General features: G+C 46.7%; 1 long non-coding RNA gene across 1 annotated transcript; it reads left to right on the forward strand.

The window, feature by feature from the left end:
• Positions 1–6,287: 6,287 nt before the first annotated feature.
• On the forward strand, positions 6,288–10,295 carry LOC109950952. Its single transcript, XR_005604063.1, has 4 exons — positions 6,288–6,522; positions 7,698–7,843; positions 9,625–9,678; positions 9,784–10,295. It is a non-coding gene; the product is annotated as an uncharacterized LOC109950952 (long non-coding RNA).
• The last annotated feature ends 8,783 nt before the right edge of the window (positions 10,296–19,078 follow it).

A 19,078-nucleotide genomic window follows, 5' to 3' on the forward strand; every position in this document is an offset into this window, starting at 1 on the left:
CCAAGAAACAAAGGGAAAGAGACTGTGCAGTAACCAAAAGGCAAGGCACTATGGCATAAACCTGACGTGAAGCGTCCCCAGACACAAGTGCTTTCACTGTTACGGACGCGCGCTTTTAGTGTCTTCTGGGTCAGCACCTTATTTCCATGACCTCTGGTGTCCTGGGCTTGTTCTCTTTTTTCCCCCCTCTCCTCCCTCCTTTTCACAAACAACTTTACAAAGCCTTTGTTTCATCTGCACTTGTGCAGTGAAATATGAACACAATTTGACAGGGCAGTGGGGCTTTTCTGCTTGGTCTTCTTCACAAGCACCCCTTTGCCGTGCAGAGTAGGGCATGGGCAAAGCTTTCTTCAGGAGTTATTTCCAGTGTTAAATGTACCTACATGGGGCCATATCTGGGGCATATAAATCTTAATGTTGTTCTTTTCCTGTTCATCTCCCCATCATATTATAGCATCTGGGTGCTTCTTTTTTGCAGACTGAAACTGAAGGGATGATACCATCCTATCCTTTTTAATAAATCTCTATTCCAAACAAACGAGATTAAAGTACAAAATGCCTGCTAATTTGGGGTATCCAATTAGAGACATTATCTACTTGATTTTTCAACCTGTTTGGCATTCTACATCACTTGGCCTAGTCCATGCAAAGTCCCATGGATTCAATCTGGGGTAGTGAGTGATTCACTTCAGCTCACCTCCAAAATTTCAATATTGGGCCTCTTGAGGCCCAATTATTGCCTCTTGAGGCAACTTTCCCTAGAGTGTAGAATCTTTGAGGTGACAGGGGGATGGAAGCAAACTCAGCAGGTAAAATTCAGCTACAACTCTGCCACAAAGCCCTGCTTTCCCTCCTTGTAATTTGCTACCTTGTACATGAGCTATACCCAGTTCTGTGATAAATTAGGCAGGAATCCAGTGAATAAAATCTACAAAGTACTGATCTGTTCCCAGAGGAAGGGGTACCTTGCAGGGTTTCATTTCTGCTTCAGGAAATTTGTGGAATATAATCTGTGTGGTCATGTATCCTAATGTATGGAAGCTGAATCGAGGTGCTGTGAACCCCTTAGGTTAGCCATTTCCTTAGCATCCATGATGTTGATGTGGAGGCTAGTGTTGAATAGATAACACATTTCCTGAGTTCAGTGGTTACATATACACACACAAATTAAAATATGTTTTGAATCATCTCAGAAACACTTCTCTTGAAGGTCAGTTCTTTTTCAGAGTTAGAAAGCAGACTCTATTCCAAATAAAAAGCATTAATTATGTAGCTGAACTGCATCGGCTAAAAACAGTGGAAAACCCCCCCCCATTTTGACTGTCAGAGTTTCTACCATGTTTCAAGTGAAATTCAGCCCAGCTACCCTGGACATCCTGCAATTAAGCATCCTTGCTCTTGGCAGACAGCATTAGTTGGTTTTTCTAGCCTTGCCCTCCTATCTCCCCTGCAGGTTCCTCTACAGAACGGTTTCGCTCTGCTCTCTCTGCACAACCTCTGTGTTTCCTTACCTAATCAGTCCCAGGCTCCTGCCTCAAAACACCAGTCCCAGTTTTCTCTCTGGCTGGCTTGGCTGCTCCTTTTGCCTGCTCTGTCACAAGGTGGATGGTTTTTTCCTCTGTGCTGTATTCATGTGGAGACCTTTCTTCCTGACACAACCTTCAAATCACTTGGAGCTTAGGAGAGATAGGATTCCTACCTCTCAGATTCTGTGCCAAAGCTCAGGCTCAGGGGGAAACTTGGAGGTGGGGATTAAAGTGGAAATCTAGCCTCACCCCTGTATCCTTAAGCTTCTGTTTGCAGAGAGGGCCAATCTTTAGTAATGCCTTTTTCCTGGTAGAATAAAAGAAATCATTACTGGCCATCTGTTCATGACACAATTTCTAATATTTGTAAGTTAGACACATTTGGATAAATTTTCAGACAGAGAGGGAAAGGCATATTTTAAATAAAAAAGGTCACATTTTGAGGCTATGCTTCAAAGCCTGAGGGCAGCAGAGCATTTCAAAGGAAAAAAGTTTCCATTTTAGTATGAGCAAAACTGTTTATTTTTCCATAACCTTGTTCTTGGAAATGGACAAATTGTTTTGGCAGGTATTTTCAAAATAATCTGCCCAGTACAGACAGTCAGCATATCAGTTTTCAGCCTAAGTGATGATGTTTTTTCTAAAGCTACATGCAACAGAAAATATGGTCTCTGCTGAGAAACGTTTGCCAACCCCAATACAGGGGATGGCAGTACATCTACCTTAGAATATATATTAGCACAGATTACATTTTCTGAGGATTTCTGATTTTTTTTCAAACAACTACTGCCTCGTGGAAAGGCAGTGACTCTCACTTCCCTATTTTAGAGGCAGAAGAACTAAAATAAGAGGAAAGGAAAATGAAAACTAGGGATAGAATAAAAAAATCCCGGTCTGCTCCTTATTCCCCTATTTATGCACCCATTGGTGCCACCTCTGAGGGGTGTTATTTGTGCAATGGTCCTCTGGTCTGGAGTATTGCAGGTGTTCTTTACACTGCACAGACATGCACGTCACAGATAACATCCCTGGTGTAATTACCGCGATTTAACTCTCTGTGATCGAAAGTTTTGGGGGCCTGTAAGAGAGGGCACAGTGGGTGCAGGAGGTATCTTCAAATAATAGTTTAATTCAGCTAAGAGCAAGCAGCCTCCATGCTCAGCTCGGATGAGTACATCAGTATGGTATAAAAAAAACAAATTTTAAGTATTTCTGAGGCATCTGATGAAACTCAGGGTCAAGGCCCTGTGGTAGAGAAAGGTGTGAGGGGAAAGCTGTGACAGGGCTCCACCAAGACAGAGCAGGTTGCTGATGTGACCCACTGGGTGATGGCTGCTGGCTTTGCAGTTGCTCCAAGTTCTCTGGCTGGGGTGAATCCCAGCAAAAGCACGGGCCAGAGATGCTGGAGGCCCAAGGTAGACAAGCTGCATGAAAGTTCCTGCCACAGTCTGGCTCACTTGGGAGAGTAAGAAACACAGTTAAGTGTTAACAGTACGTGATGAGATAGCCCCATGCAGACCAAAAACCTCCACTAAAAACCATCCCACCAGCAACAACAAATTCCTTAGTTGAAACTGCGGCTCTCTTCAGAGGGCAAAAAATGAAAAAAAAAAAGGAAAGAATTGCCAAAGCAAACTGCTGACTCCTTTTTTCTTATCAAAACACCACAGCATACATCTTAACAGCCTGAAGTAAATCAAATGCGGGACCAGCTGGAACTGGCCAGCTCTTGACCCTCCATTGATATCAGGTATGTGCTGCACTTCTCTGGCAGATTAAATTGTGATCTCAGGTAACTCAGAGCCCCTAAAATTTTCAGTACGGCTGTTAGGACAAGGCTGAAGGTTTTCTTTGGAAAGAGTCACCACTAAAAAATGTTGGAGTTCTTCCCACTAGACGGAGATACTCCATTGCTGATGTCAGATGACTTTGCTCCCTCTATATCTCTTATTTTTAAACTCCCCCACAATGCGACAGTGGGACAAAATTCAGACTTAAGGCCAAAGCCTGCAGGTGTGCATCTGAGTAACTGGCAGTCCCCTTTTGCATGGGGAGCTTCCTCTTGGGGGGATTTGGAAGTGTTCACAGAAATGCATCCCTAAAGAAACCTTTCAGCTCAAGAGAGAAATGGGAGAAGATCTGGGAAAAGTTGCGCAGAGCGCATGGAATTGAGAGCAGCTCACAGACAGCGGCTCTGAGGAGAGTGTGCCCGTGTGTGTGATCAATATAACCTATTGCGAAAGACAGCCTCGGTGCTTCTGTGGGGGAAAGAGATTTAGAAAGAAGGTCTTTAATTATTACCTGCAGAGAAGTTAAAGTGTAACTCGGCAGTAACGTACTCCAGTGCCAGTTTTGGGGGGTGGGGGCCGCATCAAGCATCCAGCCTGCCTGAAGTGTGTATGTGAATGGAAAAATTTAAATTCATTTTAAAACTATGTTTAATTTAACCATGAAGGAAGAAAAATAAGACAAAGCGTTGACGAGGCAACAGCAGAGAGAAAAGGAGTTCATCTTTCAGGCTGCTGACCTCTCTTTGTGCTTCGTGTGGGGGAGCTGCCGAACAGGCTCTGGAGCTTGTAGCACCCACGCGTGAGGCTGTGTTCGCCCCTCACTGGTGTTTGTACCACACCTCCCATAGAGCCCAAACCCTCCGCCTTACTGCTACGGCCTTTTCCTCTCACACGCTGCTCAGGGGTTCCGGTCATAGTCCCCCGCCCGCTTGGACCGCCTCCCCCCTTGCCAGGGCCACCGCTGCCCGCGCAGCGTGAGCGGGGCTGCGCGGCGGGCGGGTGCTGAACTTGCGCATCTCCTCGCCCCTTTGGAAGATCACCTCCTCCCTACAAAAAGGGCAACGAGAGCCCTGGGGTATCCAGGGTCACGCTGATACGGCGGTGCATGTGCGTGTATATATATATAGATATATATACTTATTTTTTTAAGGGAGTTTTGCTTCTTCGGCAGGTCAGCGTGCTAATTAAAAGTTGGTCCAGGTTGGTCACTTGCAGTCCCAGATGTGCTATTAACACATAACCAAATTACTATGTATTTTTAAGGTATCAAAATGCAAAATCTCGATAGAAACCCCATTTCCTCCTTACTATTAACTAGCAGTCGCACAGAGAAAATCATTAGAGCTATAATTAAATATGGGTCTATTTTTGATGGATGTCCTGCAAAATAGCCCCAAAATATGATGTAGTAATTTAATTTTTTTTTTCCTTTGGCACTACAGGTGCTAGCTATGTTTTCCCTCCATTTCCCACACCATGTATATTAAACAGGGAGGCAACATTGCTCTATTGTCGGTGGTGACCCCAGACTTCGCCAGAATATTTTGCTCCTCGGTATAAAATTGTGAAGTGGGTCTCTCTTTCAAAATCTCTATATTGGTTTTTATAATTACCTCGTGGTCTAAACTTTTTCGCAGTCTCTCTCTTAAAGGATGAAAAAAAAAAATCATGAAAGGAAAGGGGGGAAAAAAGACAGAAACAAAGTTAGCTGTATTAACATTTGTGTTTGCCTCATCCAGGCTGTCAGTAACTTTCCCGGGAGCGGGTCCTACGTTTCTATAGGCGCCCTGCTGAGGCGCGCGTCTGCCCCTGCCCGCCTGCCCCGCCTGCAGCTCGGCCTGACCCCGGCCCCTCGCAGGCCTTGTGCCGCTGCCGCTCAGCCCCCGCCCGGCCGCTCCCCCCCGCGCTCCGCCGCGTCCCCGGGCTCCGGCCCTCGCTTGGCGGAACGCGTGCGCTGCACACGCCGGAGAGTGAGCTGTCGCATTCCAATGGAGAGCTAAATAACTCCCAATGTTATTTATTGCAGACAAAGAAAAAAAAAAAAAAAAAAAGAAAGAAAGAAAAAATAAGGAAAACAAGCAGATTGCACCCCCCACCCCCTTTCATCCCCAAGATTTTATTCTTTCTTCTGGAATATTTTCTCCGCGGCCGGTAACACGCAGTTCGCGGCTTTGGTTTGCGTTGCCCTCGGCCGAGGCTGACCCCCGCAGTGCCTCCGGGACAAGCGGCCGCGGCCGGAGACCAGCGCCAGAGGGAGGAACCCGGTGGAGCTCCCGCGGCCGCCAGCCCCGAGCCGACCCCAGAGCCCCGAGCCTGGGCAGGCGCTGGGATTTAAACCCGGCCGGTCTTGCTGTTACCAGGAGCGCGTTTTGTTGGTTTGGGGTTTTGTTTTTCCTTTTTTTTTCCCCTTTCTCCTTTGTAAGATACGGAAGGTGAATAATGAAATCCCTTTGCTAATAGTTTATGAGCCATGAGATTGGAAATGTGTGCGGACGGACCAGCGCGCCGGGCTGCGCGTCACTCGGGCGCTGTGGGAGCCGGGCGCGGGGAGGAGAGGGATGCCGGGGTCGCCGCTCCGGCAGCGGGAGTCGCCACCGGGGCCGGGGGGGCCGGGGCTGCCCGTGCGGCCGCTGCGTGTCCGCGCGTGGGCCCTTCCCCAGCGGGGCCGCGGGAGGGAGAGCGGCTCAAAGCGAGAGGGCTCGGGGGGCCCTGCCGCACCCCCCGTGCGCTGCCTGACACGGGCTCCTGCGCGGCCCCGCGGGCGGCACAAAGGCAGCGTGAGCCCTGCCCGGCGCTGCCGAGGCTCAGCGGCGGCCGCCTCCGCCGAGGGGCGTGGGGGCGAGCGGGAGCGACCTTTAGAACCAGTTTGGTTCTAACTGGGGGCGCGGCTCTGGCACAGGTGCCGAAAGCCCCTTTCCTCGGCGATCCTGCGGCAGGTCATGTACGCGGGGACGGGGCGGGAGCGGTGCCGCTGCCCCCCTGCCCGCCCGGCACGCGTGTCGGTGCCACCCGCGCCTGTACAGGAGCGGACATTTCCCATCAAGCCTGTGCCACGGGATGTCCGAGGGCATCGCTACCTCCCTGCCATAAAAACAAACCACTCATCAGCTCCGCTCGGTGTGTGCCATCGAGAGAAGTCGCCGCGGTGCGAACGGGCACCATCTGTCCTGCCATTCCGGGAGACGCAGATATATTTCTTTAGACAGGTCAGCAGTTCTTCCCGGCCAGCCCTGTCAGACACCTGTCAGGGGAGAAAACCTCTTCATAGCTGCCGCGGTGGGATCCTTATCAGCGGCAGCCCCTCTGCTGACAGGGCCCAGCCTTAAGCTTCCCGCAAATCAATGTCCTCGGGGGACAGGGGGCTGTCGTTATGGGGGGATGCCGAACGTGCCGGTACTGCTCAGACCTCCGACAAAACACGGGAGGGAGGACGGCGGGGGGAGCCGGCCCCGAGGAGCCCGGAGACTGCCCGAGGAAGGCCGGGGTGGGCTCTGGAGCAGGGGGTTCCCCCGGGCCCCAGCCGTCGGGTCGGCCCCGCTGCCCACGCGCGAAAGGCCGGGCCCCCTGGCACCCCCAAGGACGAGGTTGCAGAGGCGCCCACGCGTGCCCGGGGCTCCGCTGCGCCGGGCGGGACAGCGGCGTGGGGGGACCGCACCGCGGAACCCCCGCAGCCACGTGTTTCGAGGCGCTTTTTCTCGAGTGGGGCCATCGCTCCGTGGCTGACCCAAAGCCCCAGTCACACACTTCGTCCCTACCAAAGTACCGCCTTCTTCCCTCCTCCCCCCCCCAATAATTCCGACCTGTTTTCTTTCTGTTCCTCACTTGCTTTCAAAATGAGGGCACGTTCAGGGAAGCCTGCCCGCCCGCCTCCTGCATTTCCACGCGGTATCGCGTGGACATCTTCCCCCCCACCGCCGCAAAAAAAAAAAGAAAACCAAACCAACAACAGGCACCACCACCAAAAGAAAAAACCTCAAACGCGCCGTGTGTTCCCAACTTGGAGTTAAAGTCGGTGCTAACACGGGTCAGTTCCTGCCCCTAGCTGGGAAGGCAGGGAGGAGGATGTAACGTATAGGTAACGTATAGGTTGGTGGGGGGTGGCGATGGGGGGAGGAACAAAAACAACCCCCAAAATAAACAAACAAACAAATCTCGCACACGATCACAATAAAGTGAAATTCCTTTCTACACACCCACAACTTTAGCTCTGTCTGCTGCCTGGGGGGTTTTAATCTTGCAAAGAGAAAGGGGGGCTCCCTGCGCAAAATTACGCCTTCTTCTCTCATTTGTTAGCTGATTCCATCAAAAAGTTCGCTATTTATAGGCTACACACACGAACCTGGAGTAATACAAACCCTCCCGTGTTGTTGCCCTCGCAAAGTGGCCGGTCCTGAAGCATCTGATCGGGTTTGTGTGTGCGCGCGAGTGAGAGCGAGCCACGCAGAGAGCGCTGCCATCCAAAAGGGGAAAGAAGAGCTCAAGCTGAGAGACTTATTAATTGCTAAGAGCTGCTCTGCCACCAGCCATGTGAGTACCTAACAATGATCACCTTTTGCACAGATGGTCAGCGATCAGGCACAGACACTCTCCGTCCTTTTCCTCCTCCCTCCCCTTTCTTATTTTTTTATTCCCCTTCTGTATCATTCCCACCCACCTTTCCTTTTTTTTCTTTCCCCCCCCTTTTTTTTTTTTTCTTTTTAGTTTGAGTTTGCACGGTTTATTCCTCACGAAGAGGAGGAATGAAACGTGGGCGAGCGCGGGGGAGAAAATGTGCCGGCGAAGAGGAAGGAAGGAAGGGGTGGTGAAGGGAGAGGAGGAGGAGGAGGGTTTGTTAAGCGATCGCCTTGTCCCCTGAGTCCGAGCCGGCTGGGAATTAGTAACAGCGAGATAGCGGAGGTTGTATTTCTCTCTCTTCCTCCGCTTTTTTTTTCCTGGAGCGCTCAGACCCCCTGACAATTATTACCTTGGTATCAACGCGGACAACGGGCTGTATTCATCAAACCTCATTTAGGGGAATTGAAAGGGAATTAAATATAAATAAATAAAGAGAGAGAGAGAGCTCGAGATCACGCACGGCTAAGGGGGTTTGATCGCTCCGCGTACAGCGATCACTGTCCGTCAGCTCCCAGCCCTCTGTTCAGGCAGGTAGAAAGCGCCCGGAGGAGCACCCCAGTCCCACGGGCTGAGCGTGCGATTTTGGGGTGAGAAAGAGAGCCCCGACCCCTCGCCCCCGCCGCCCCTTCCCCGGTGAGGGGGCAGCGAGGGGCAACGGGGGGGGGGGGACAGGCAGCGCCTTCCTTCCCCTACGCGAGGTCTCAGCGCTTTGCAGGCAGTGCCAGACCTCGGCGTGGCACAGTGCGTGAAACCAAGCCCCACGCAGCAGGCAGGGCACGGCACGTGGGTTTGGGGAATTGCACAGTTGTTTCGAGAGTGGGCAAAAAATGCACTCTGTGATAGGGAACGTGGCTCTCGGAAAGGTAGGTGTCCTGGTTTGTGCAGGAATACAGGGCTGGGAGACTCTGCGTGGAAAGGGGGTGGGTGTGGAGAGAGAAAGGGAATTTGTTTCCAGCGTGGAGAGGCGCTTTTCTAACCCAACACTCGAGCTCCAATCACACACTCTGAGGTTAGCGTAGCATTAAATTAACAGGGTCGGGGTTATCCAGGGCATTACACCGCGTGCCCGCGATGTAACCTCTGCTCATTTATACACAAAGAAGAGGGAGAGACGGAGTTACATCTGGAAAGCCAAAGAGCACGGTGAGTATCGGTCGGTATTCGCTGCTCTCCCTCCCATGCCTGCGAACAAAGTTCAAAGGCGGCCGGTGCGGGACCGGGGCTGGCTCCTCCGAAGCCCCCCGCTCCCTATGGAGGCGGCAGCGCAGCCGCCTTTGGAGCCAGGACCCCCAGTGCAGCCCCTCTGGGGCGAGCCCTCGCTGAACAGCAAGGAGAACTTGCGGTATCTTGGTTAGAACTTTGCTACTTTACGTAGAGAGGGAAAAAAAAAATAATGAAAAAAATTGACTTGGATGCAGCGCTATTTATAGGTGGCGGTAAAGGCTCCTTTTCAATAAGCAGCCGTGGAAAAGAAACGTCAGAAAACTGGTTGCTTTATTGATCCGAGGTGCTGGATGGTCACAGCCACGCCAACCAGGCTGCAACTACAAAGTCGCGTCTTCTCTCGGGTTAGGCAGCGAGAAAGGGAATAGGATGAGGGTTTTGCTGGCCACTAGCTTGGACACGATTCAATTCCCAAGCACAGGTACAGGGCAAAAGAGTGTGAGATGGAAGACTTTTCCCTTTTCTTTCAGGCACGCACACAATGCGGGGCACCCGCAGGGCTGAAAGTGGGCCAGGGCTACACGGTAGGTATCAGATCACACAAAGCAGAGGAAAGAAATCCAGTTAAAAATACATTAGTTGAAATCAGAGGACGAGCTTGATTATTTTTTTTTTTCTTTTAAACAAAGGTGCACGTTAGAACAAGCTGGAAGCACTCCTTGTGCCTGACGGTATCCCCCACGCCCATTGGAAATAAAGCAAGAGGCTTGCTCTTTCTTTACATGTTTTAAACCTTGTTTTAATTAGAATTGCCAAAGTAGGACACCCCGGTGGAAGACGTTTTCAAGTATCCACCTACCTCTCTGCTGTAAGCAGAATTGCTCTCTGCTAAATTGCTTGAAACGCAAAATTCTGCCCCACCCCCAGCTTGGTTTGGCACCTACTCACTTTTTCCCCCCCGAAATTGCAATCGTTTATGAAAGGTTACTCCATTGGGAGGAAAAGAGAAACCCCAAACACCCAGCAGTAATGAGATGAGTGGACTCTCAGAGCCTGGCTTTGCTCTGTACAACAGGCGATGCTTTGGACAGAGAGCGTCCCAAAAAAACTCATGCCTTTTTTTTTTTTTTTGAAGTCACAGATTGGGCGTATCCTTACCCTTCTCCTTTAATTTATTTGATTAAATCATAACCAAAACAGACTCATCAGCTTCTCGTATTTCCTCAGCTGTAACCATACGCGAAACCTTTTATATGGAGACAAGTAATTGGCTTTAGTTAACTCAGGGCACAGGCTGCGCTCAAGTTTTCCTCCCGTTCCCAGGGCAGCGTTTCACGCAAAGTTCCAGCTCTGCCTCACGCTCCTCAGTCGCCAGCCTCAGGTTTTTAAACTGTTTATGCCGTTCCCCACCATTCTCTGATTTCTCTAATGAGGGATGCTCACGGCAGCGGCTTGTGGGACGAGGGGGCTCTTCCCCCTCGGGATTTGGGAGCGGCGGGACTGGTTCAGGGAGAGTCCAGCTCGGTTTGAACTCGGAACCCCTCCTGCACTGCGTCCCGCGGCCACCCGCATCCCACCTCGGTACCGGGCTCCCGGATTGTTTGCGCTCCCGTTTACGGGCTAGATATATTTCACCTTCAGGAAAACGAGGTTCTGTTAGCTCACTTCTATCTTAAATAAAAAAAAAAGAAAGAGGGGGAGGGGGGAAGAAAAACCTCTTAAAGTTTCTCGGGTAAAACTCGGCTTTCTTTTGGTTATTACTCAAATGAAGAACCGCGTCAATTAAGTCCAAATTGGAAATGCCTGCCCGAGAAGAATAATGATAATTCCCTGCCATTCTCTAAGAGGTGGTTGCAGGATGGCACTTAGTGCGTGTGGTCCCTAATGACAGGATTGCTGCCCTGCCCGGTGTTTGGCTCTTCCTGCCCCGCTGGCTTCGCTCTGAGGTCGGGCAACGACGCCGGGCACGGCTGTCCTGCCCAAACCTTCCCCCTCTTCCCTTGCACCCTGCCCCCAGCCACACGGGGTTTTCACCTCCCACAGCCAGCACAGTATGACCACACCATGAAAACAGATTTAATTACCCCCACCCCTCGATAGGAGGGCAGGGGCCTCGTAGCAACAGGTAACGAAGGCACCTGCAGCTCTTCAAGGTTGTTTAAGTGATAGCAGAGGAAGCAGGACGCTGGCCGAAGGGTCGCTTTCGGTAAGACGGGGTGTCAGGGGAGCGGACCATCAAAAAAGGGCTGTACAGTGATACTTTAGCAAAAGTTTAACGTTGCTGCGAGGGGAGAGGGGCCCCCGCAGCGAAAAGGGACGGCTGCTTCGCCTCGGTTTCTTGCTCGCTGTTTTCGAGCTGCCCCCAAAAGCCCCTCAAGCTGCCCGGCGGAGCGGCCCCAGCTCTGGGACCGCGCTGTGGGGTGGACACGTGTTGCTGTCCCGGGGAACGGGTCGCCTCCGGCCCCCTGCGGGGGATGCTGCGAGGGTGCTCGGTGCGGGCCCTCGCTGGGACACGGCTGTGCGGGGCAGCGGGGCAGCCTGCCCCCGCTTATCTCATCGCTGAGAGCACGGCGGGAGCGGGCGCTGCGCGGTCGGGCACAAACCAGACGCCGAGCAAGCCCTGGCAGGGTCCGTGTGAGGGCTCAGAGCCCGCGTGGAGCGCCCACGGCCACCCCGCGGCGTCCCCGCTGAGCAGCCGCCGGGGCTCCGCGGCGGGCGGGCAGGGCTGACCCTGGGGCGGCCGGAGGGGAGGGTCTCCGCCTGACCCGAAAAGGGGGAGCTCCCCCTTCCCCTCCCCTCCCCTCCCTTTCCTACCCCTTCCCGGCTCTTTGTTCTTTGCCCCTTTGTTCTTCCTCTCGAAGTTTCCAGGGGGGTTGCTGGTGCGGAGCAAAGTTGCCGAAAGCTGGGGAATTACAATAAGTGGATGTCTGAGCAAGGAAAGAGGGTGGGGGTCCGTTCCCTGGGCTAAGAGCTATTCCCCAAATCCCGCCGCGTTGTCTGCGTGCGCAAGGGGTCGGTGTGGGGTGCTGGAGCCGGGCCGTGCTTGCAGTGATGCTGAAACAGAGGAGGCTTCTGCGGCCACAGCACCAGGGCACCGGGCATCCCCTTTCCCCATTTAAACACGTTCTGGGGAACAAGCGTCCTTTCGGGTGGGAAAGGGAAGAAAATAATAATAATTGGTGAACATGTCGTAATGAGATGAGGTGACAGAGATAAAGGCTTTCTGAATGCTAGATTTTAGGGCACACGTATGGTTTGGGATGCACAACCTCAGAATGGCTTTGTCTCCATCTGTTTCTTTTTGCTGTTTTTCGTGCTTGCTTGATAGGGCTATGGTAAGGTGTTGTCAGGAGTTAAATAAGTTGGGGCTTAATTTCAAAGTAAATGGAATATCTTCACAGAGCAACATCACACCTTAAAAGACAGGCTTAGTGTAGTTAATGTGAGATCACAGAGTGGTTCAGTAGTGACAATATTGCCAAAACTTCCCTGGAATAGGAAAACATATTTATTTGTTATAATATGGAGTAGTCTTATCCTCTCTTTACTTAACATTGTTAAATGTTAGAGAACTACAAGTTTATTTTGCCTTGCCCTAAGAAATCCCAAATAACTTCACAAATATCCGTTATCACAGGATTCTTACATCTCCTCCTGATACATGAAAGTAGGAAAACACTTTATTTGGGTGAGTTAGGTATTAGGAAAGCTGATGTGAGAAAGGAAGTTTTGATCTGGTGCATTGGAGTAGGTCACAGCAGGTTACAGGCAGGGCCAGGTCGGAGTCCTGAACTCCAGCACACTTCCCTAACAGTGCTGCTATGCTCCCACCTTTATAATGGATATCATGGATGAATGTATCACTTCAGTGTTTGCTGAAAAGCTGCATGAATGGAATTCTTGTAATCATGAGAATGTCCACAAATATTTGGTGTTTTTACATCTTATAAAATTATAGATCTTACAAAATTATTTAAGAAAATATTATATTTGCAGTACTCTTGTATTATATAAAAATCCCACAAATGTTTATTATTATGTGCCAAATTTCCGAATTTGCATACCTTTTTTTCTTGTATTCAACAAAGTTGAGAATAAGGTGAGATAAGATTGGGGTTGACTAAACAAATGTTCCAGACTGGGATTTTTTTCATGTGAATACACTAATGGGGATCAGCCCATCCTTCTGGCAGAGGTTAAACCCATTTTTCCAATGAAATTGGGCTTGATTTGAGGTGATGTGGGGCCTGTTTTGGTTTTGTTTTTCCTGATGTCGAGTGCATACAATCCCAGTGAGAGCTCTGGGAACCTAGCAACTGTAAAACCCAGCTTTAGATATTTCAAGGTGGCAACTCAAACACAGAAGATACCCATGAAAACTTTGACCTTTATTATTTAGGACCGTGGTTCACAGCTGACTGTAATAATTGGTCAGTAGCAAGTTAGAAAAAGATACAGGCATTGCATCAGATACTTTGGTGATAGCTCGATTTTCTAGCTGTGTCTCCACCCAAAAGTCTACTGGCTTATTGTTGAAAGCCAGAGGCCAGCAGCACAGCTTACTGTTCTGTTTAAATCCCAGTGCTCATAATGTGGTGTTGCAATATCCAGGTAAAAATGTCCAATGCCATTTAGAACAAGGAATCTGCCTTAAGCAATGCTGTAATCAGTAATAGCCAACGTTACTGAGAGCAACAGCTTCTGCAAATGTCTTACTGCCACAAGTTAACCCAAGTACAGCTGTAACTGTGCTCAAAACTAAACAAAAGCAGACGAGTGAGAAGAATAAAAACTTAATTGGAAAAATGGATTTTAGAGAATGCTGCGTGTGATCAACAAAGGCTGTTTCTGTCTCAGTAATGATGATGATTAGAGGGACAAGTGATGTTAGTGGGTGCTTGTTCAAATACAGGGTTTCTGCAGCATCAGAAAAATTATTTTCTGATTCAAAAGCATTCACTAAAGAAAGGGTGGTTTAATTTTTTATGTTAATTAGTCTTTTCTTTTTACCTGTGCTGTTTGCTGATGTAGGTAGATTTCCTTTCAGCAGGTGAGAAATGTATATATATTTAAAAAAATCAAAACAAAACAGACAAGCCCCTATTATTTCCCTTGGAAATTCTACCATAAAATACAAGTTGCTAAATATTGCACAGGATTTTAGAAGGCAAATCTAAACATATAGTTTGGGATTTTATCATCTTGGTTTTTGGAGCATGGGACAAAACTTCTGTTTTGTAGCAGTTTGTTAAACTGCCGAGTTGTTTAAATGAGATGTCAGGCGAGACCTTTTACCTCTGCATTTTTATCACCTTTTTCTGTCCATAAGTACTTGCAGAAAACGAGGGGGAAATCCCCATTGTTTTTTGTTTTACTTCCCTTGCATTTGTTACTGTATCTAGAGCAATTCCAAACAGCATCAGTGCAGAGGAATAAGGCATAAAATCAGAATAAGGAGGACATTAAAAATGAACACTCTCTGCTTTGTAATAGATACTTCTAGGCATAGGTGTGAATGAATACTGATTCATTTATACAGTTCTTAAATGGAAAAGCTTCAAGTTTACAACAAAGGTAAACAGCATGTCGTGCTGCATTTAGCAGATGTTGGCTTGCTAACTTTAGGAAAACAGAATGGTCCCCTTGACATCCCTGCAGAGAATTACATGTTGATAGAAAGGAAAGGAGAGCACATAACTATAAGAATTTTGTTGAGAATGGAGCATTAACAACTTTAATATTGTATTTATTTTCTTTTATTCATTTATCTCAGCCTTAACAAAGCTAATTTTTTTTCTGTAAATGCCCACGTTTAGTTCTGTCAGTATATACCTAACAAAATTAAAAGAGCCTACATGATAATGCAAATCTCAGGCTTTCAAATGTTATAAGTGCCTTATGTGATTATTATATGTGTAAAATTACCACTAACCATAGTAAATAGTAGTACATTTTGGCTAAGGTTCAGTTGCTGAATAAATAGTGTTTCGATTTTTTCCTTTTATTTTTTTCTTACTGCTATATCATGCATGGAGAGAGCTGGAGCTCATTTCATCCTATAGGATAGGACTACAATTAGGACGTTGACTGAACATTTGCAGAAAAAACTGGCGATAGTGGCGTGCTTCCATTTAAGTATTTCAACTGTTTCAAAATTTGCAATTCTTAATAAAGAGAGTAGTAATAATAAACTTAGAAACTACTTCCCCATGCTTATATTCTGTCACAAAAGACTTCTTATTCAAAGCACAAAAATAAGTATTTCTCTGTATTTTCTTAGTGACTCACGACCCTGAAGAACAGCACTGGCATAATACAGGCAATCTCCTTCCCACAAAATATTTGCAAGAACTGCATGTTATTGCCCACGTGTGGGATTTTGAAAATATGTCAGTAATGTGTAAGTGGCTGTGGCTCTAAACATGGAGGGAGAAAAGATGATAAATAAGTATCAGCTCATTCTAAGTAACTGATTAAGATAAAGGCTCTGTTCTGTTTTCAATGCAGTTAACACCAAAACTCTCGTGACTTTGAATAGCTTCCTCTTATTGTTTGGGTTGTGGAAACGCTCAGAAATCCCTGCCAGTGTCTTGGTTTTCTCTTGCAGAAATACACAGAACTGACATCATCTTCTTTGTAGAAAGCTGTAGTTTCAGGCTTTAATTTCTACCAAGGTTTCTAGTTAATATTTTTATATTTTTCATTATGCAGTAGGAAATTTGCCCTCCTCCCTCTCCCCTGAAATAGTTATCATGTCCATGAGTGGCATCTGTGGTGTTTTGCGTTAAACTATTTCAAACCTCCATTCAAATACTGGATAACAATGATTTTTTTTTTTTCATTCATATCAAATACAAATCCTTACATTGATGCCAGTCTTGGGAAGCTGCCAATGAACTGTTGCTGCTAAGTTTAACATCCATTATGACGGCTGTTAAAATGGGTGAGGAACTCGCACATTTTCTTCCGGTTAGGAGAATATTCGGGTAGAACTGAACTAGGTAATTCCATGCAGATGCTTATCACTCAATGCTTTCTGAACAAATTAAATCACTATTTACTATCTTGTTTTACCTTATTCTTTCATATTTTTGTACTCACGCAAGAAGAGCAAGACATGTAAAATAGGCTTGCAATTTATAATTTAAAATAGCTCTTCAAATGTGGAATTAAAATAGCACAGATCTCTGAACTATAAATAAGAAAATATTTTTTTCTCTTTCTGACTTGAATTTTCTCTGAATAATTTTCTTCCCTCCTCCCTCCATATTCATCTTGTCTACTTGAAAAATGTTGGAAGTAGTAAGCATTTTAGTAGGATATAGTAGTGACTCTTCTATGTTCAAAGATACTTGAAGTTCTTCATATCGTGTCTCTGTAGAAATTGTTAAATACTTTTAGGGTGACTGAATCTTTTACATATGTCAAAAAGATACTGTAATCCAGTGATGGTTTCCACTGACATCTGGATATCAAAAGATTTTGCAGCTGCACACATGCATGAACTGCTACTGACATCAGGTACTTTTGGGGCAGGTGGTGTATTCAGGTGACAAAAAATAAATTGAGTTTATACTTCTAAATTTGGTGATACTAACTTCTCCTAAACACTGAGTAGAGAAATTTGCACTTTTTGTTTTTCTTTTTCCAATCTGTAATAACATCTAGCCAGTGGACTAAGCGTGATAAATATAGGTATCTATGACAGATACAGATGTCTGTGCACCTCTCTGTCTATCTATATATATATCTCACATTACAGCCAAGGAAAAATTTACTCAAGGGGATAAACTTGCTTTAAAGGAAGTGCCACATAAATGAGAAGCTTTATGCATCCAATGTTATCTGTCTTGGTAGAATAAAGAAATTACTGAAAATGTAGCATCCAACTTTCCTGAAGCATTTATGTAAGGAAGGATCATCAGTAGTAGACCCATGTAAGTGAGAGTGACTATAACAAGTGAATTATATCTCAATTCCTTTACTGATTACCTGGGAAATAAATTTTCATTAATATTTCGAAATAAAAATTATTTAAGAGGGAAAACATATTATAAATTCAACCATAGAATGCTGGGGGGTCTGAAGTTTTTTTGATTGTTTGTTATGGAGCAAGCAGCATTCATAGGAAAATATTCAAAGTGGGGGGGAACAATAGTTGAGGGACTGTGACAGGACAGGCACAGATCTTTCCTGAACTAACAGAAGATGCAGACCAAATAATTTGTCGCTGGAGTGTTAGGATCTTTCAAATCACATTGAAGCTAATCTTATCTCTAAGGCTGGCATCACATCCATTGAAATCACTGAGATTCATGTTCCATAGTCTGGGACTTCTGCAATCATTACTAATTTTTGAGTGGCTTATTTTGATATTAATAATTTTAAATGGTTGGGTAGAACAGATGTGGTAAACCTGTGATTGATTGTAATACTTGACATTTAACAGCTGAGCTTGTTCTGTTCATCCAAGGGGCACCAAAGACATTATCCTGACTTTCATATAAGGGAACTGAGGCACAGAGAGAGAGAAATGACTCTCAGAAGCCCAGGTTCCCAGTGATATGCTGGTGATCAATTTAGGAATACAGAGCAGCTTGCATATACCTGCTACACATACGCTGTAGCCTCATAAAGTGCATTCATTTCACGGTGCCTTCACAAACTCCTAAAATCTTTTTTCAACTATTTTCTCTAGAGCTTTGTGACACACTTTCATTTAGTGGCAACCCTTCATTCATCAAATGTCTATAAAGCTTGTACCTTGTGGTCACCTGTATGAGGATTGGAAGACCCGTTAATCTTTCCCCTACCCAAATAACTTCTTGGATGTTAACTCCTGTATTTTTAAGTGCAAGAGCAGAATTATGTGAAATCAGATGGAATTACTCTTGCGTAGCATTTTTTGGACTGAGGGCATGGAGAGGAAAACTAGGATCCCATTTTGTACATGCTCGTGGCAGCATAAAGCTGAGGCAGAAAACCTGAGCTGTAATGGAAAATAGTGAAGGGCCATTTCTATTGGACTTGTACCTAAAGAACTGCCCCAAGAAGCAGCAAGTGCTGCTGGAACAGAAGAAACTGCTTCTGGATGTTAACTCTGAGTGGTCTTGGTAACTCAGAAAGAAATCTGATATCCTATCTGCACAGGTAGAAAGGTAAAGCAACAGTCTCCTAACAACTGGAAATTACTATACCAATCTCTCAAAAATCATTACTTGTACAAAAGAGTTAAAAAGAAAATAAATTGGTTCTCCTATCATGTCTCTGGCTGTAGCAAGTAAGGTTAGGAATATGTTTTTACATTAGCAGCCATTAAAATGAATGACTGTTGATTGTGGTCATGCTTTCCCTTTTTCTGTAGTCTTAACTGAGCACCCACGTCCCAAGGGCTCAGAGCAGGGGCTGAGACTTAGCTGTGCGTGCAAGCCTGATAAGCAGAACACTGAGGTTCTTAGGAAAGTTCCATAAGGACTTGGATGGGCTGTTTGTGAGCTAGTGCCTCTACTTCTCAGCAGAAATTTAGTAGCAAAACATTATGGTGGATTTTCTAAACTGGTGAGTTTGTTCTACAGCAAGGAACTGTATCATAGTATCCAGTAGCACAGTGCAAAAATTTGCTCTAAGTAAAATCCTTGGTGAAATAAGTGAGTAGAAGGAAATAATGGACACAACTAAACTCTGGGTACTGTATATAAAAAACAGTGTTAGGAAAAAAATGGCTTGATGTCAGTCAGTAATGTGAGTTTTCCTGATGTTTCTTTTAATTCTCTGTAACTAAAATGAGAACTGGCTGTTGCATAAGGGAACTTCAAGAACATGTTAAGCAGTGATGTTTTATGTGCACCTTGTAGTGGGCTGGTGGACACAGTAACATAACACCAGGCTGAAAATTTTCTGCCAAATTAAGAGCCATGTTTGACCATCTCACAGGAGAGGGTAAACGGGGACGCAGAGATCTTTGCAAGGGAAGCAGTTCCCCAA

The sequence above is a fragment of the Corvus cornix genome, chromosome 3 (assembly GCF_000738735.6).
Source record: "Corvus cornix cornix isolate S_Up_H32 chromosome 3, ASM73873v5, whole genome shotgun sequence".
Classification (NCBI taxonomy): domain Eukaryota; kingdom Metazoa; phylum Chordata; class Aves; order Passeriformes; family Corvidae; genus Corvus; species Corvus cornix.